At 47.8% G+C, this 17,618-nt stretch overlaps 1 non-coding gene across 1 annotated transcript; it reads left to right on the forward strand.

The window, feature by feature from the left end:
• The first annotated feature begins 3,288 nt into the window (after positions 1–3,288).
• On the forward strand, positions 3,289–3,360 carry TRNAA-UGC (transfer RNA alanine (anticodon UGC)). Its single transcript has one exon. It is a non-coding gene; the product is annotated as a tRNA-Ala (tRNA).
• The last annotated feature ends 14,258 nt before the right edge of the window (positions 3,361–17,618 follow it).

Here is a 17,618-nt window from a genome sequence, read left to right on the forward strand (position 1 = left end):
GCCTAGGTCTGTGTAGCATGTTCTAATAGCGAGTTACCCTCCATTTCACTGTTTACTATTGTGAAGTTATCCGTTCTCATAGGCCACAATGGGCAGGCCGAGGATCACCTTCCATAGTCCTATCTGACCCCAGGAACCTGATAGGAAATTCGAATGTGATATGTTTTAGCTCAGGACATTGAGCTACACCTTTTAGTAAGGTCCCTGTATATATCCCATGTTCGAAAATGCCTCTTCTGGAAACACAGAATTTTCTTGCCTCAGCTTTCCTGTAGGCTTTGCTAGTATGTGTATTGGCTGTCTGGCTTTGGAGCAGCAGGGACAGCTGGGTCAGACCTGGCTGGAGAGAGAGATCAGCATTCAGCGCTTGGGGAGAGGTGACTCTTTGATCTGAGCATAGCTGGGCCTGGCAAGGTGAATGATGGCTTCACCTCCTACTAAGCATCTGACAGCAGACCCCGTCATTTTGGATGTCGCCTCATAAACCAAGTGTTCCCCAACCCCACCGAACTGGTTCTGGCTGGACTGAGTGATTTGTGACGAGATTCTGTCCGAGTGAACAGAGGAAAGGACTTTGAAACTTTCACCAAGCTTGCTGAAGAAACTAACCGAGGGCCTGAATCGAGAGCGCCTCCTGCTGAAGTCTCAGGGACATTAGACTTCACCCCATCAGCCATCAGAATCTCTGTGTGAGGAATTCTACTTGCAGGTGAGGCCTTCGTCAAGTTATCGGGAGCCTCTAGTTCTACTATGAGGAGCGCGGACTGGTAACCCTTGTTCCCTGAATGTGAGAGTTGCTGAGAGCCCGCCTGAATTTTAACCTTAGGAACCTTCACTGAATCTGTGTGTGGGCTGCTGCAGCTAAGAGAGAGTTACCGCTGCTGAGAGATGACCTTAATTTGAACCTTCGGAACCTCCGCTGAATCTGTGTGGGCTGCTGCAGCTAAGAGAGAGTTACCGCTGCTGAGAGACCACCTTAATTTGAACCTTCGGAAACTCCGCTGAATCTGTGTGGGCTGCGGCAGCTAAGAGAGAGTTGTAGCCGCTGAGTGCCCACCATTGGGCCAGCCTGGTCGAGATCATCCTTTGTCCTGTGGGCTGCTGCAGCTAAGAGAGAGCTGCTGCAGCTGAGTGTCCACACCTTTGCCAGCTGTGCATCATCGTGACTTGTCTTGTGGGCTGCCGCAGCTAAGAGAGAGCTGCGGCCGCTGAGTGCCCGCACCTTTGCCAACTGTGCATCATTGTGACTTGTCCTGTGGGCCACAGCAGCTAAAAGAGAGCTGCTCCTGCTGAGTGCCCGCACCTTTGCTGACTGTGCATCATCGTGATTTGTCCTGTGGGCAGCCGCAGCTAAGAGAGAGCTGCTGCCGCTGAATGCCCGCACCTTTGCCAACTGTGCATCATCGTGATTTTTCCTGTGGGCCGCCGCAGCTAAGAGAGACCTACTGCCGCTGAGTGCCCACACCTTTGCCAATTTTGCCTCACCATAATTTGTCCTGTGGGCAGTCGCAGCTAAGGGAGAGCTGCCGCCGCTGTGTGCCCGCACCTTGTTCACCATTCCCGAGGATTGTCGCTATGGTCTCGTGGGGCGCCGCAGCTAAGACAGAGCTGCTGCCACTGTGAGCCCATCACGGAGCCGCACAATGAGAGTCATCGCCATCATCAGCCCAGGCCGCCGCAGCCATGTGCTGCTGCCGCGGAGAGCCTGCCTGTCCCCGGGTGCCCGAATCATTGTGGGTGCACACTGCGGACCCCTGCAGCCAAGACTTGTGGTCACTGGGAGTCCGTCTGTCACCGTCTCCATTTCTTCGAGAAGCTGCGTGCTGAGTCCCCTTCCAACCACACATATCTGGTGCCCAACGGGTTGTGTAGACCTCGGCCTTGAACTCAGTCTGTGCCACGTTCTGGTGAATTTGTTTTTGCCTTTTTAAGTCACTACTGATTTACGTACGTTGTAGATTGTTAAACTGTTTTGAGAGTCTTGAGTTAAGCTTTAGATAAAGATACTATTTTTCTATACCTACCTGAGTTGTGTCCTTTTGTGGTGTCATTACTGCCTTATTGTGCATGGTCATAAATGCTTCACACACAGCCTCTGAGATAGACTTAACTGCTCATGCTACGTTACCACAGAGTTGAGCAGGGGTTGTCAAAGGGGGTAGCCCACTTGCCCTGACTTAGGAAGAAGGGTCCCTATTTGGACATTGGCGCTAGCCATTGCCAACTAGAGACCCCCATTTATAACAATAGTATATAGTTTTATTTTCAGGTGCTGTTTTCTGAGCCAGTGGGGCGACGCTCCTCCGCCATCGAGAGGAGCCACCCCTGTGTGGTGAGACACCTCTCTAATAATTTCTTTGTTGTGTCAAGGCCTGGCAATAACAGCCGGTTCGGCTGACTGTAGTAACAGTGACTTCAAGCCACTGTTACTGTAGACTGTGACGAGGTTGGCAAGCCAACATAATAACAATGCATAATAACAAGGAGAGCTGAGTCGTAACCGAGCCATGGGTCTGGCTTGGCTCCAACAGTTCACACATGAGCTGAGTCATGAAAAGATTGGCCATGTAAATCATGCAACATGCCATACACAAATATGACCAGTTTGTTTCAAAATCTCAAAAAAGTGTTTTTTTTAACATTGAAAAGTGGTTTACTTTTGTACTTTATTTCACTTCAGATTATATCACTGCATTGAGAACCATTTATTAAAAGTGATGTTTTTAGAATATGAGGTTACAAATATTTCTTACTTTACCTGGCCCTGATGACAATGCCACTATTGAAGCAAAAAATATGGATTCAGTAAGAAGAACCCCCTTGAAAAGTGGGTACACTGAAGTGTCCATGGATCTCATGCCATCATAACAGGAAAGGGGGAGTACTGTTAGGGGCCTTCCATTTCAGGGCTTTTGGAGTTGTTTACCTTTCCCAGAACTTCCCGAGATGCAAAGGGGGCAATTTCTTCTTTTCGTCTCCTTAAAGGAACTTCATTGCCTGGTTTTCCTCACGTCAGATTGAGTCAGGGTGCATTTGGCAGTAGAATGTCAATCGTAGGCCCAGTGAAACCATGGAAATGTCACTCAAGTTGCTTGAAAACCTTGCAACCTTGAAGGCAAGGGATTCCAGCGCCCCCTCATAGACGATTGTTAACATAATAGGTAGTAGTAACTCAGTGTTGTATAATTATTTCAATATCATACAAACAAAAAAGAAACTATATAAAAACAGTGAAGCAGTGTTAGACAGTATAGATTTGAATGCATTGCTCCACAATTTCCAACGTGAGGGGATGTAGCTCAGTGGTAGAGCGCATGCTTTGCATGTATGAGGCCCCGGGTTCAATCCCCGGCATCTCCAGTTGGCTTTTTATTACATTTTTGTTAGTTAACTTAAAAAATATACAGCACTTCCCCTTTCTTTTACGTGCCTACAAGTGAGCACACAAAGCCTCCCACAAGCTCACTCCGTGCAAAGGTTAGCTGCTTGCAACTGTCGTCTTGGCGTTCATTCCGCATCCCGTGACGTCATCTTTAAAGGCACTGCGCACGCGCTGTGGATTACGGGCACTGCGCATGCGTCGCGCACTAGAATTCCTACAACTCGTGTGTGTGTGTGTCGCCCACATCGTGCTGCACAGACGTGGTTTTGTCTTGTGGTGTTACATTTCAGATATCTAGTGTGAAAGGCTTCAATCAAAGTCGTCATAAATGGGACTGCTCATCGTGGAGTTGCACTTCGTCATCCCCATACATTGAGTTGGGGGCCTATTATAAAAGCGAAAAAATATGTATATACGGAAAGCCACATAAACTGGAGATAAAGAGGGGTATCCAGGGGTAGACTTATTCATGGATGTCATTCAATCAAAAAAAAAATATTCGGTTTCCTTAAATGAAAATCATGAAAGTATGCAACCATACAAACAACATACCAGTAAAATTCCATTTACGGATTTTCAAATACGAGCACATTTATGCAAATAAAAACTGCTGGAGTCAATGTATCTCAGTAGAAAAAGTAAATATATATATTTGGGAGAAATATTCTCGTTCATATGAAACCTTACAGTTTGTAGGTGAGTTTCACTATCTGTTGTTTTTAAGCTTTTAAGGATTTACTGCTAATGTATATTCTTGCATTGGTGATGCACAGTGTTGAGACTCCTAGCTCTAACAGGTGTAGCCATGGCTTCCCTTATTTGCCCTCTTCTGGTGGTATGTTTATTTTATTTTATTTAAAGCGATTTTCTATAACGCGAACATTACCCGAAGGTGTCAGAGCCTCCCCACGCATTACCTCCTCGTCCGTCTTCCTCACCACAGTAATTACCCATGAGCCTCCGGCTCCTACAGAAACTCCAAGCATAAAAAACGCTCTAGTCTCCCTCTCCCTCCTCCAAGCAGAGCCGGTCCTAGGCCTTCTGAGGCCCCGGGCGAAAGGGAAGATGTGAGGCCCCTCTAAGTGCCTTACTGCCTGCGCTAGTGCGCGCAGCGCTTTTCCCCCATTTCATATTGGGCCCCCTGCTCTGTGGTCTACTCTGCGGGGCTGGCGGTGGGGCCCCCTGAGCGCGAGGCCCTGGGCAGCTGCCCATACCGCCCATGCCTAGGACCGGCCCTGCCTCCAAGATGGCCCCAGTGGCTCCATCCAATCCCATAAAGGGATACAGAAACACCAACACGACCTGTTCTTTTTTTCTGCAATACTCCAAGTGCTGTCTCCCTGATGGTCAGGTGAGTGGGGCTGGGGTCTTGCTTGAGCAGCCCCTTATGGCCTTGGGTATTACGATGGGGGATGTTATGTTATTGTTGTTTTCGTTTTTTTACTTTGTTTTATTCCCCATGCGTTTGCCTCCGCGCTCCTTGCCCTGCTGTAGCGGACCTTGGAGGCGTTTGTTTTTCTGTGCTCGGTCGCTTTGGACCTCGCGCTGTGTGGGGGCACCTGTGATCCTGCTGAGCGGGGCCGTTTTCAGGTTTTGCTCTTTCCCGACCGCGCGTCCTGCTGAGCGGACATAGCGCGGCCGGGTGCGATTCTCATTAGGGAGCGGGGGTTCCTCTTTTCCCTACCGCTTACATGGTGCCGCGTCTGGGTGATTTGGAAGCGGTGCGCGCGCCGGTCTGCATGCGTTCTTATTCACTTTGGGGGCGTGTGTTTGGTTATTGGAATGGTTGCCTAGCAACCTCGGGTCCTTTTATACCGGGCGTGGGGGGTTCTCATTTGCCTGTGTTTGTTCCCTCGTATATGGCGACCATGGAGCGTGGTTCTTCGGACATGCCTGATCCTGGTTCATTTTCAGGGGCTTCTACTTCTGGGGTGACGATTCCTTCTATGGAGTTGTTGCAACAAATGATTAACTCTGCTGTGACTGCTGCCTTGCAGAGTCAGGGGCCTGTTCCTGCTGATAAAAGGGCCAGATGTGATGACGCTCCTGCTCTTGATTCAGACGCTGAGGAGGATGTTGACGTGAAGGGTCACTTTGTGCAAGGGGCGGATCTTAAGTTGGTCCCTGGATATGTTCGCAAAAATTGGGTGTTTCCTGATTCTGTGTCCCATCTTGATGATGATTTATTCTCCCAGTATCAGCGTCCTGAGCCTGAGTCTTTGCCCATTCATTCTTCAGTGTTGAAGGTTTTGGAGTCGGAATGGAAGGATGTGGACAAGGGGTCCTTTCCGCGTTTTCTGAATAAACGCTATCCTCTCTAGGATTTTGCCGTGAAGTTTCCTTTCTCGGTCAAGGTGGATTCCTTGATGGCCAGTATGTCGTCTCATGGGGCTGTTGTTTCTGAGGATTCCTCTCCTGCTGACCCTGTCGATCGGAAGGTGGATGGTGCGGTGAAGCGCACTTTTGCGGCTGCTAATTTTTCCATTCGAGCTGCGGCCTATTCCTGTTACACGATCCAGTCCTTGCTTAAGGATTTTCAGTCTCTGTCTGAATTGTTGGACCAAGGGGAGGATGTCTCTTCTACTCTGGCGATGATGGAGCAGCAGGTTCGCCTGCTTTCTGATGTTTCTTTTGATTAGTTGGGGGCGGTGGCTTCTGCGGCTGGGTCTTCTGTCGCTGCGAGACGTCAGTTGTGGCTCCGCTCCTGGAAGGCTGATGCTGCGCAGAAGGGTCTCCTGATGAAGATCCCCTTTTCTGGGGTTAAGCTGTTTGATTCCCCATTGGATGAGATGGTGAAGAAGACGGTAGAGGACCGTAAGCTCTTTGCTCCTGAGCGGGCTGGTTGCTTCTGTGGAGTAGTGTGGCTCACTGATTAGAGGCGGCAGACCCAGAAGCAGCGGTCGGCCCGGGATCAGGGATCAATTCCCGACGCGGCAGGGTGTTGGGCCAATGTCAGCGGGCTCGATAAATCTCGCCTTCGGTGCCACTCTAACCATGGGTTCCACTCAGCAACTCTGGGCAATAGCTTGCTTAATCTCCACAAACGGCCCCATCAACGCCGGGAATGCCTGGTTTCACCTTGTGGGTGCCCAATAGGGACCATCTCACATGGAAAGCCAGGACGGGTTCCCCAGTGTTATACAGTGCCAGGAAACTTACGGGTAGCAGTGCGCTTTACAAGCTCAAAATTATTTTTTGGGGTTCTCAGAGAGCTTTTGGTCCTTCTCGGAGGGGCCGTGCTGGTCAGCCCTTTTGTGGGAGGGGGCGTGGCCGGGGTGCTCCTTCCTTTGATAAGTCCCAGTTCTCCAGTGCTTTTGCCTCCTCCGCTCCTGCTTCAAAATCATGACTGGATCGCTCCTGGTGTGGGTCCAGTTGGGGGTCGCCTCACTTGCTTCATGGAATCTTGGCGCAAGACTGTGTCAGACCTGTGGGTGCTTCAGGTGGTTTAGGAGGGTTTATGTCTTGGGTTTACCCAGACTCCACCAGACTGTTTCAGATCCACTCCTTGTCCCAGAGACCCTCTAAGACGGATGGCGCTTTTGGAAGGCATCGAATCCCTGGTAGTAAAAAATGCGGTGATTCCTGTGCCCGACGATCATTTGGGGTTGGACGTGTATTCCATTCTATTTCTGGTGTCCAAACGCACCGGGGATCTTCGGGTTGTGATGGACTAGAAGTGGGTCAATATTTTCATTCCTCACCAGAAGTTCAAAATGGTTTCGATACAGTTGATCCTTCCTCCGGTGTCTCAGGGAGATTTCCTGACCTCGATAGACTTGAGGGATTCTTCTCTGGATGTGCCTGTTCACCCGGACTCTCAGAGGTTTCTCCTGTTCTGCGTCCTGGGTCATCACTACCAGTTCCAGGTATTACCTTTTGGGCTCTGCTCTTCTCCCAGGATTTTTACTACGGTTCTGGCTCCGCTTATTGGACATTTGCATGTGGAGGGCATTAGTGTTTTTCCTTATCTGAACAATATTTGATTTCTGCTTCTTCTCTTTCTAAGGCGGAGTTGTATGTCCAGAGAGTGTGCCATGTCCTGGAGCATCACGGATTCCTAGTGAATGTGCCGAAATCCTCACTGGTTCCTGCGCAGGAATTGACTTTCATTGGGTCTCTTTTCAAGACTCAGTTGGGGATGGTGTTCCTGCCCCATGCTCGGATTCTGTCCCTGATGTCTGCAGTTCATTCCCTGTTGTGGGGGCCTTCTCATCCTGTGAGCCTGTGGTTGAGGGTCCAGGGTCTGATGTCGCCGTCTTTGTTCACGGTGCCATGGGCTCGCCTCCACATGTATCCGGTGTGTCCCATATTTTGTTGCATTGGGACCCCTGTTCCCCAGATATCAATGTTTTGATTCCTATGTCCGAGGATGTTCGAGTGGTCCTGGGTTGGTGGTTGGATGAGGGTCATCTGTCCAGGGGCCGCCCGTTTCTGATTGTTCCCACCCGCGTTCTCACTACAGATGCCAGCCTGCTGGGTTGTGGTGCTACTGTGGGGGATTCGTAGACCCAGGGGGTTTGGGCTCCCTCAATGGTGTCTTGTTCCTCCAACTTCAAAGAACTGAAGGCTGTTCTATTGGGTCTGCTGGACTTCTCAGATCTTCTTCGGGGTCACCATGTGCAAGTCTGGACGGACAATCAGGTGGTGATGTCCTATGTCTACCATCAAGGGGGTTGCAGAGTTCTTTCCCTCAGTTGCCTCGGTCATCAGATTTGTTCTTGGGCGGAATTGAATCTGGCGTCTCTGTCTGCCATTTACCTGCCCAGTCGAGAGGACAATGTGGCGGACTGTCTGAGCCGAGTGTTTCCTTCCATGGGGTCTTTGTCCCTGACAACATTGATGTTCCGGAGGTTGGTGAGGATGTTTGGGTCTCCGATCGTGGACCTCTTTGCTTCCCAGTCAAATGCCAAGGTCCACTGTTTTTGCACGATTATGCCTTGCCGGGATGCTTGGAGAGTGGATGCTCTATCTTTCCCTTGTCCGAGGGGACTCTTGTATGCCTTTCCCCCTGTTCCCCTATTTCCGGCGGTCTTGCAGAAGATCAAGAAGGAGGGGTCCTTTGTCCTTCTGGTGGTTCCGGGATGGTGTCGTAGCCCTTGGTATCCACTGTTGTTAAAATTGGCTGTGACTCTGGGGTGGGCCTTGCCATTTGTACCTTACCCTCTGCTGGGGCCTCTTCTTCCTCTGCTAGTGTTCAGGTCCCTGGGTATGCGGGCTTGGCTCTTGAGAGGGATTCACTGATGCGTGATGGGTGTTCCTTGACTGTTGCTGGGGTCATTCAGCAGTCCCGGAGGCCTTATACGCTGAAGTCCTACGCTAAACATTGGGATAATTTTGCTTCTTGGTTTGTGGGTCGCGGGCTGTCACTGAATTCTTTGGACCCGGCTCGCATTCTGGATTTTTTGAATGTTGGGTTTGTGTTGGGCTTGGCCATTTCGACTCTTCGAGCTCAGTGGGTCGCCATTCGGGCATTTCATGTCCTCCCTTTGGTTTCGATTTCTCCTTTGGTGGCACGTCTTTTTAAGTCTCTATCTTTCAAACGTCCCCGTCCTATCCTGTGTCCTCCTCCTTGGGACCTTCCTTTGGTGTTGCGTTCCTTACAGTTGGCTCCTTTCGAGCTGTTGGAGTCAGTGGACTTGAAGTTTTTGACGCTCAAGGTTGTGTTTCTTGAGGTCATTGCTTCTGCCAGAAGTATTGGGGGGTTGGGGGCTTTCCTGAGATCTGCCCCGTTTTTGGTCATTTTGTCGGATCGTGTGGTCTTACGCCCTCATCCTACTTTTGTGCCTAAGGTGGATTCTTATTTTCACCGGTCTGCGGAGGTGGTTCTTCCGGTTCTTTGCCCTGATCCTTCCTCGGATGAGGATCCTTTTGCACCTCTTGGATGTTCGTCGTGCCTTATTGATTTATTTGTCACGCATGTCTTCCTTTTGTAAGATGGACAATTTCTTTGTCAATTTTGGTCTGTCACGTCAGGGCCTAAAACCCTCCCTCTCCACGGTCAGTCGTTGGATTAGGGAGGCCATTCTGTTGGCTTATGGTACTGTTTCTGAGGTTCCCTCTCTTCCGATTCAAGGTCGGTCCACCGGGTCTGTTGCTGTGTCATGGGCTGCTTTCAAGGGGGTCTCCATGGAGGATGTTTGCAGGGCTGCTACTTGGTCATCCCCTCATACCTTCATGTCCCATTACCGCCTTCAGGTTGGGGGTGGGGGTTCTGTTTCGTTTGCCTCTTCTGTTCTGTCTGCTGGGGTTACTTGAGAGGTTGTCCTTTTTGGTTGCTATGCCTCTTGTTCTAAAAGTATGTTTTCGCTGCATTGCTGGTGTAGCCTATTTTCCTTACATGAAGCTGATTTGCTTTGGTATCGGCTCATGGGTAATTTCTGTGGCAAGGAAGACGGACGAGGAGGTAATGCCCCGGTTACTCACCGGTAATCTTCATTACTCCGAGTCCTTGTCTTCCTCGCCACAGTATAGTTTCTCTTCCCTCCCTGTTAGTGGCTTCATGTCTGCGGCTTGGTTATTCAGGTTGTGTTGGTGTTTCTGTATCCCTTTATGGGGTTGGATGGAGCCACTGGGGGCCATATTGGAGGAGGGAGAGGGAGACTAGAGCGCTTGTTATGCTTGGATTTTCTGTAGGAGCCGGAGGCTCATGGGTAATTACTGTGCGAGGAAGACAAGGATTCGGAGTAATGAAGATTACCGGTAAGTAACCGGGGCATTACCACATGTGTCCGTCTTGGGATTCCCTATTGTTTACAAATGGCTTGGAGCCAGCCCATTGGTTACCATTTGTCTGCTTCAGTGTCACGCTTCTTTTCAGGCGTCTTTATTGGCCAGTGCAGCTGAAACATCACTTCCAATGTTTGCTGTGGACCAGGGACCAAGCATGAATTGATTCAACTTAATCAGTGCCGGTACACTGCTTCCGACGTGATTCAGGTAACTAGTTTTTTTCCCCTGCCTGTATTCTGTTGCTTGAACCATCCCTTCACCCTCCCCCCTCCCTTCACTACTTGCCTTTGCACATTGCTTGCTCCGTCCACCAACTAATCCACGCTGCTTTCCCCATTGTTGCTTGTCTCCCACCTCCCCCATCAAAGCTTGAACTGTAGCCTGCCCCTCCCCTGTTGTCCTGCTCACAGACGTGTTTCAGATTTCATGGCAGGATCGATGGCTCCGAATATGCTTCTCAATCTTTACTACTCAAATTACAGAAGTCAATTAAAAAATAGTTCAACATTCAAAATACTACATTTCCCATGAGGCTTTGAACCACGCCTCCATAAACCACCAATCAACAGTGAACAGTATATACAAAATGCCTCTTTCATTCCTGCTCTGCAGTCAAGTTAAGTGCCTCTCTATTTTGCATATCCTGAACTGTTTGATCGCATATGTACATTTTGTCTACCTGATTTTAACTGTTAGTTTGCATACTTATTGTTGTTTATGCTATACACTCTGCGCGTTCACGAGCGGCGCTTCCTGCACAATTGGCACATAGACCGCAACACGGTCTCCATTGTGTATTTTCCCTTTCCCCTAATAATTGGCACTCGTTATGCCTTCATTTCGAATATATTAAAACTTAGTGTTGCACATTTTGTTCATTATCGGCCCAGGGCATCGCCGCAGCGGCATGCATGCTTCTCGCACTACCGCTTGGGAGTGGCACCTCCCAGGAGCAAGGTTGCGTGTGTGGCCCAATTGGGCTACACACATGTAACCTCTACTGAAGCCTGAACGTGTCTCAGTGTACGTGGTGCAGCTTCATCAGTCGAACGCTGGAGCCGCCTTCCCCAGGCTGGAAGAATAGGGGAATTTTGCATGCGAAGTGCCAGTACTGGGCCTCATAATTTACATATTTCCCATTGAGGATAATTTTTAGAAGACTTTCTCACCAGTTATTTTGTAATCAACTATTGGGTTTAATTTGTCTATAAAATGTTCGGTAAAGGTGAGGTTGTCACCGGGTGGATGTTAGAAGGTTTGTAGAATGCAAACTGGTTTGCCATTGCTAGTGATGTTAAGGCAAATGTATTCACAAGAAGGGAATACAGGGGATATGGATCTGTTTACTAAGATATTGTTCCGGTGTATGCAAGCGGTACCCCCTCCCTGTCTTATCAATTCCATCCAGCCTGATGATGTCATAGTTTAGGGGTTCTAGTATGTCAATGATGGGTGTGGAGGATTAATTTAGCCAAGTTTTGGTTAGATTTAGTAAATCCGATTCTTGTGTGAGAATGAGGTCAGCTATGTCAGCTGCGTGCCTTGAGGCCGATCTACAATTTAGTAGTATACACTTAAGAAGGGGCCGGAGATGGGGTGTGTTGGGAGCCATTTTGGGTGTGTAATCTGGAGGCATAGTGTTGTGATTCTGGTGTGAGGGTTCATAGGAATGTAGTAGAGAGAGTAAGTCTTTTTCAGATAGCAGATTTGTCCTGCGGATTGGGCGGGTTGATTTATTGTGAAAAGGAACAGATTTCGATCTTGGGGTCGAAAATCTTGACGTAACTACTGAGTGGGTCGGGTGAAAGTTTGATTTAGTCTATCGTGCAAATCTGTTGTTCCAGGGTTGACTCAGAAGAACATCAGATAAAGCTTGTATTTCCTCTTTGACTTGCCGTAACAAGATTATGATCTCTTCAAGTCTAGGGTCTGGTGAGGGTGGAAGCAAGATAGGTGGAAGTGTAATGGGTGTGGGAGGTGTGTTTGCATCCCGTGGGTGGTAAGAGGGAGGCACGCCTTCAAGGTTGTTATGGGGCGTCCTATCTAGTCCCCCTCCAGATCAGGAAGGGGTGGACTGGAATGGGGAGTGGATGCAGGAGGCATAGAGGTATGCGGTGGAGATGTGGTTGTGGGATTGGTGGGTTTGCACGGGGTAGTTTTGACAATGGGGGGGGGAATATTCGTTCCCGGGGAGGATGCTGAGTCTGTTAAGAGTGTAGGTGCTGGTGCAGTAGTAAGGGGGAATCATGTGGGGAGGGGAGCTTAATTGTAGGTAAGGGTCGTGATATAAGTGTGGTGGTGTGTGAGTCCGTGATGGGTGTAATTGCCGGTGTAGTAGGAAGGTGGACGTGTCTTAATTGTGCATCGAGTGCGGAGGGGGGTAGCATAGAGCTCGGATGTAAATATTGGTCTGGATAATAGAGGACCATGTGCGGTTTTTCTGGTGAAGGAGATCGCAAATATATCTAGGAATGCTTTCCTCCATTGTGCTCTTCATTTAGTGTAAAAGATGATCTCTGTGGCTACATGCCCTTTATTTGTTGAGAAGTAGGGATCAGAGATGGGTGTTTCCGGGTGTAGTTTTAACATATTGTGTTTAAAGCGTTTGGATGCTTTGTTTGAGAGATTGGGGGGTAGTTGATGGTGTAGGTATGTGTGCCTGTGAGCTCCATAATAGAGCAGGCACTGTTAGTAGGGGATAGGGCGTTATGTGTGTATGTGGCTCGTAAAGGGGGGTCGGTGCTGTGAGGGGGTGATGGGCTTGGGAAGGAGGGAGGACGCCAAAGTGGGTGGTGGAGCAGCTGTGGTGGTGGCTTAGGTTGTGCAGAGGGAAGGAAGCCGGAGGGAGGAGTAAGAGATGGAGCAAGTAGATAGATAGATAGACATAGATAGAGCTCTAAGAGCTTGTCAAAATAAACTCCTGAATGTTTCTCGGCCCCTGATAAGATTTTCGAACTAGCCCTCCAAGCCCAAGAAACAGGAGCAACAATGCACCCAGAAGTGCTTGCAGGCTGGATTCAGAGAGCTATATGTCTCTTGGGAAATGCCAATTGCGCTCTCTCGTCAGAATGACCCAAATTTGATCTTTTATGCATAGACCCACAACTAGCAGAAGTAGCCTCAGCAGAACCAGGCCCACTGGCTGATGGCAATTGTTTGGTGATCGCTTTGTCAAGGAAATGACAACATTTGTGAACGCTTTCACCTCTTTGGACAAGTCTCAGACCTCACTCAAGCAAATGTTTAATCCCCTTCCTGGCAGGTCCGGTCGTGGCAGAGGACACTCGACCAGCCGCAAGGTCCTCAACGTGGCTACAATCCCAGATGCAGGGGTTACATCCAAGAACCAGCCCAAGCAGCGTTCTACCCTACGAGGTCCAGGGGCTTCAGAGGCCGATTCAACTGAGGTGCCAACTGGGGATTTTGAAAAAATGATAATCTACAGGTAATGCCTTACCCTTTTCTTCTGATGCTTCCTTTGGGGGGCAGACGGAAACATTTTGTACTCAATTGGATGAATATTACCTCAGAATCGTGGGTCCTAAACACTGTTCAAGGTTACGAAATAGAATTGTCTCATCCCCCTCTCAAGACTCCCTTCCCTCGCTCCATTTGTCCCTACAAGAAGAGGCTTTTATAGAATCCAAACTACAAGAACTTTTAGCAAAACAGGCTATTGCTGCAGTGACTCCTCATCCCGAGGGTTTTTGCAGCAACGTCTTTTTTGCTCAAAAGAAAGGAGGAGGTCAAAGACTAGTCTTGAACCACAGAATGTTCAACCCTTTTGTGACGTATCATCATTTCAAAATGGAAGACATCCATATTTTGAGAGATCTTCTTCAAGAACAGGACTGGATGGTCCGCTTAGATCTCAAAGACTCTTACCTTAGAGTGACGATCTTTCATTGTCATCAACACTATCGTCAATTTCAATGTAAAGGTCAACGGTTTTTGTATCAATCCCTGTCCTTCGGCCTCTCGTCAGCCACAAGGGTGATCACCAAACTCTTGAAACCTGTAGTAACTCACTTAAGAGAGATGGTGGCTCGCATGAACATCTCCCTAGACAACATGCTTCTTATGGCACAAGATCGTTCAGTACTGTTGCTGCATCTGAATTGGACAGTGTCACTTATTCAGAATCTGGGTTTTGTGATAAACTCCAAGAAATCCATGAAGACTCCCTCTCAGTAGGTGGACTTCTTGGGTTTTCAAATAAACTCTATGACAGCTCAAGGACTTCTCCCTCCCGTGAAAGTAAAATTCATCAAGAGAGAACTGAAAACTACATTGTCAAAACAAATGATATCTTTGAGATCCCTAGCAAGGATTGTTGGACTGTTAGCGTCCTCGATTCAGGTGATTTATCCAGGCCCTCTTCATTACAGAGCGTTATACAGTCACTACTTACAACAGAACTTCAGTTACGATCACATGATCCCCTTAACGGACGAAGCTCGAGGAGCTTTAATGGTGGCTCCTGCACATGGAAGCATGGAATGGCAGGGCTATCTTTGGTTTGGAGCCTTTTCTGACATGGTCATTGAGTCTGACGCCAGTCGTTGGGGATGGGGCACACGATGCAGAGAATTTGCTACAAGAGGTTAATGATCTGCAGGAGAATTAAAACTGCATATCAACTGTCTGGAAATTTTGGCGGGTTCCTTTGCCATCAAGTCAATCTCTCCCATAAAGAGCAATAGCTGCATCCTCCTGAGGTTGGACAATGTCTCAGCGGTCCGGTATATCCTGAGACTCCTGCCTCTCGCAGAAGATCACAGTCATGGCAGAATATATTCCGGGCAAGGACAATGTAGTGGCAGACTGCAGTTCCCGATTCCTGAGAGATTACAGTGATTGGAAACTCCATTCTTCCCTTTTTCAAGAGATCATGAATATTCAATGCCCGTGTCAGATAGCTCTGTTTGCATCTCGGCTCAATGCCCAGCTTTCCTGATTTTACAGCTGGAGACTCGACGCAATGACCCTGGGGACAGACCCATTCCTCCACTTCTGTGGACCCCAGACGGATTACGCCTTTCCTCTGTTTGCAATGATCCAGAGAGTGGCGGCCCAAGTCCATTGTCAGTCAGCAACTTTGGTGTCAGTTACTTGGTTGTGGAAGACACAATCGTGATTTCCGACTCTTTCGGAATTAACGGTGGCTCTTCCCATTCGCCTACCAGTCTTTCCTCAGTTGCTCCCAGACCCAGTCAGGTTGCCACACCCTCTCATTCTCCAAGACCAACTGACGTAAATGGTTTGGAAAGTCTTAGGAGACATGAACAAATTGAAGGCATTTCTGCAGCAAATGCCGACTTTATGCAACAAGCTACGACTCCTTCTACCTGTAAGCAATATTCTCCGGCATCGAAATGATGGGTAGTTTGTTGCCTTCAACATGAGGTGGATCCTGAGGGATCCAAGTTGAAAGACATACTGAATTTCCTCTCAGAATGTGCGGAATCTGGTCTTTGGTACAAGTCAGTACATAATTTAAGGTCTGCATTATCAGCCAGGCACAATCCTATGGATGGTAAACCAATGGGTGTACCCATTGGTTACCGATGGTAAACCCTATTGTGTGCAAACCTTCAAAAGGAATGTGGGTGGCTCGCCCACCGAAACCCAGATACACCCGGTTATTGGATGTTAATAATGTGCTATCCCTGTTGGAATCTTGGCCTGAAAGGAAGGATTTATCATTGAAGCAACTGTCAGCTACGCTAACCATGCTTTTATGGATGATTTCTTGCTGACGGGTGTCGAATGTACAAGTGCTAGATCTAGCAGGTAGGTTCTAATCTTTTTATGGTGTCTCTTTTTTTTCCAAACGTATTCAGACTATGTCACGCTCCATTGAGTATTCTGCTTTTCCTCACAATGACAAACTTTGTGTAGTAAAATGTTTAAAAGTTTATGAGGAATGTACCCTGACACATAGGGCTGAACCTTTAGGTCCCTTACTTCTGGCCCTCCAGAGACCGTTCCGCCCTGTGTCGGCTGCTACTTTAGCATGCTGGGTTCGATGGGTCATGGCAGAAGCTGGTATTGACATTTCTGTATATGGTGTTCATTCTACTAGAGGTTCTATGGCATTCAAAGCGGTTAACAGCCATGACAACGCAAGGATTACCCCGCACTGCCATTACAATGCAGGAATTACAACGAAAGTCGTTACAACGACTTTCGCTGGAGAGGGCTCTTGGATAGGGAATAGTTTAATTTTCTTTCCAACTCCTTCCCTACTGTCAATGTGGGCTGGAGTTGGAATAGAAAATTAAGCTATTCCACTATCCAGCTCCCTCCAGCGAAAGTCGTAACGACTTTCATTGTAATTTCTGTGTTGTAATGGCACGCGTGGTAATACCACGTGTTGTCATGACATACAACCGTTCAAAGCTTTTGTGATGGGTTTTAGAGTAGAAGATATTCTTAGAGCTGCTGATTGGCCGTCTGATTCCATGTTTAAGTTATTTTATTACAAACCTATTGTGCATGCTTAATCTATTGTTGTTGGTGAACTTTGAACCAGCCTAATTGGAGCCTCCGGTCCCGCCATGGAATAGAACATTTTGTAGCATTTTCAACAAGAATTTTAGATTCTATTAAGGACACGGAGGTGAGGATTATCCCAACCGTTGGGACAAGTAAGAGTTATATCTAAACTGTCATGATCTAATTTGGCTTATATTTTACATTGTTTTTTTCGCTCCCTTATTCTGTTAATGATTAGCATTCGCTCAAACTCAAACTTATTTTTGATTTCAGGAGCTGATTCAAAACAATCTTAAATCTTGTGGAGTGACAACTGCAATGGCGGGTTTTACGATGGATCAATGGAGGTCTCCTGTGCAGGTTTCCTATTTCATATTGATTACTCTCCATTGAGTGTTGGAACTGTATCCTGTTATAATTTGGACTGGTTATGGACTGCTTGTTTGAAAGAGGCAGGAGGATGATGCTTCTCTATTATGTATATACTGATCACTATTGATTGGTGGTTTATGGAGGCACCTCATGGGAAATGTAGTGTTTTGAATCTTTAACTGTTTTTTAATTGGCTGTTGTAATTTGAGTAGTAAAGATTGAGAGGCCTTAATAGAACCTAACATTCTTGTCACAAAGGCTAGAAAATGTTCTATTCTGAGTGAAGGATGAGGCAATGCTCAATGTGAGTAGCAAGGACTTGGTACCATTGCAGGCTTGACTAAATTATATGGCAAGGAAAAGCAAATTATGTGGCATGTGACAATAATTTTCTTTATTAAAATCTGCAAATTAAGCATCAAATGTTGGATTATGTGGTATGTACAGCAGTGTCATTTTTTAAAATCAGAAACCTCTATGCTCGGAGGCACACGGAATCCGGTTTCCCAGCTTTCCTGACTTTAACTGCATATCTCATTCTCATCCAATCCTCCAAGGGTGGTGATTAAAATGACTGCCGGCAGATTTCTAGTTGTCAACAAACTCTCTAGGAAAGCCTTCTTTGGTGGAGAGAGGA

Source organism: Lissotriton vulgaris, chromosome 1_1 (genome assembly GCF_964263255.1).
Source record: "Lissotriton vulgaris chromosome 1_1, aLisVul1.2, whole genome shotgun sequence".
Taxonomy (NCBI): domain Eukaryota; kingdom Metazoa; phylum Chordata; class Amphibia; order Caudata; family Salamandridae; genus Lissotriton; species Lissotriton vulgaris.